The following is a 2,240-nucleotide window of genomic DNA, read 5'->3' as shown; positions in this document are numbered from 1 at the left end:
AGGGCATTTACTTTGTTTCTTCAGTGATCAGTTGGGCTAACTATATGCCAGGCATATTAATTGTTAGGAGTTAACTAACAAAAAGTCAATCCAATGTCAAGCTGCAGTTATTGAGAAGAATGCCCCATAGCAGCTCCACACTTTTATAGGTGATTCTTAACCTGGGATCCCCGGGATCTGTGGATGGTGAACAGAATGGCTTCTGGTAGAAATATCTTCAATCATTTGCAAAAAAAATTAAGTTTTGCAAATGTTTATTTTGGGGAGGATGAGGGTATGGTTTATCTGATGCTCAGATGTAATACTGATCACATTAGGATTCTGATATGATTTGTGATTAGAAAAAAAAGCTTGACTTTTGGATTAAAATAGAAAGAGACTGAACTTTCATCTCAGCCATTTATTACCTGTATGAATTTTTTTTTGAAATTGATGACTCTGTGGGGTTTTGATTTCTTCTCCATAAAATAGATTTTATTTTAGTAAAATAAAAGCAATTACTATATCGCTAGATATAGATATAGATAGATATAGATATAGTGATATATATAGCTATATAGTATACATATATATGTATTATGTATCATGATATATATGTAATTTCTATTAGATGCACTGTGATCTTATTTAGTAAGGTGAAAATTAACAAAATGATAGCCTAAGAAACCTAAAGGCCTATTGTAACTTAAAGCCAATATTTCCATTGCTCACTATATCCTTCAAGAATGAGATATTGCTCTTTTTCATGGCACCTCTGAGGCGGTAGCCTGCTTCAGGATGAAGCTGAACATCTCTTTCCCAGCCACTGGCTACCAGAAACCCATTGAAATGGATGATGAGCTCAAACTTCATAACTTTTATGAGAAACGTTTGGCCACAGAAGCTGCTGCTGATGCTCTGGGCGAGGAACGGAAGGGTTACGTGGTCCGAACCAGTGGTGGCAATTACAAACAAGGCTTCCCCATGAAGCAGGTTGTCTTGACCCATGGCTGTGCCCACCTGCTGCTAAGTAAGGGGCATTCCTGCTATCAACCAAGGAGGACTGGAGAAAGGAAGCACAAATCTGTTGGGGGTTGCATTGTGGATGCCAATCACCGTGTTCTCAATTTGGTTATTGTGGAAAAAAAAGGGGAGAAAGATATTCCTGGACCCACTGATATCTCTGTGCCTCATCGCCTGGGGCCCAAAGGAATCAGCAGAATCCGCAAATTTTTTAATCTGTCAAAAGAAGAAGATGTCCACCAGTTACGTTGTTAGAAAGCCCCTAAACAGAGGTAAGAATCCTACAACCCAAAGCACCCAGGATTCAGCGTCTTGTTACAACACGTGTCCTCCAGCACAAATGTCGGGTGTATTGCTTTGAAGAAACATTGCACTGAGAAAAATAAGGAAGAGGCTGCAAAATATGCTGAACTTTTGGCCAAGAGAATGAAGGAGGCCAAAGAAAAACACCAGGAACATATTGTCAAGAGACGGAGGCTGTCCTTTCTGAGAGCTTCTATCTCTAAGTCTAGTCCAGTCAAAATGAGATTTTCTAAGAGAGACAAATAAGATCAGACCCACACATACACACACACAAAAGAATGAGATACTATTTTTCACTCATTAAATTGACAAAAACATTGGAAACAGCCAGTACGAACAACGGTGAAGGGGAGTATGGATTGCTACAAATTTCTCAGAATGCAGGAATGCTGCATCCACATCCGAAAACAAAACCACTGTATGTAAGGGGATATAGAAAAGGGTATGTATGAAGTTATTTTTGTGGTGGCAAAAAATGAAAGTAACTTGAATGTACATTAGTAGTAGACGGTACGTATCCGTATTATGTAATATTCCACAACTATTCATGAGTATAGTGACACTATACTACTTACTGGACCATGATATTTTTTAACAATAAACGCAAACTGAAGACTTCTGTAATCTGTTTAGCTAGATCTCATGATTCTTTCAAACACACAAACACACAGAAAAAAAACAAACCTGTCTGCATATGATTGAACAAACACAGAACTGTCTGTAAATTGACACAATTAATGTTAGGTAGTAGCTCAAATAACAAGGAGAGTTGAGAGTATTAAATTCTCATTTATATGTTTTTATTGTTTAGCTTAAAAAATAATAATATATGATTACTATGGAATCAAACAAATCTGGTTGACAAAATGAACTCAGAGATTCCCAAGGTCCTTTACCTGTAGTTATTAACTGTATAGTCACTAATTATATATACA

The 2,240-nt window shown here is 37.1% G+C and overlaps 1 pseudogene; it reads left to right on the top strand.

The window, feature by feature from the left end:
- Positions 1-777: 777 nt before the first annotated feature.
- On the top strand, positions 778-1,551 carry LOC144291877 (small ribosomal subunit protein eS6 pseudogene; annotated as a pseudogene).
- The last annotated feature ends 689 nt before the right edge of the window (positions 1,552-2,240 follow it).

Source organism: Canis aureus, chromosome 20 (genome assembly GCF_053574225.1).
Source record: "Canis aureus isolate CA01 chromosome 20, VMU_Caureus_v.1.0, whole genome shotgun sequence".
Taxonomy (NCBI): domain Eukaryota; kingdom Metazoa; phylum Chordata; class Mammalia; order Carnivora; family Canidae; genus Canis; species Canis aureus.
Note: the sequence above shows the minus strand (reverse complement) of the source record. Positions and strands in the feature narration are given on the sequence as shown.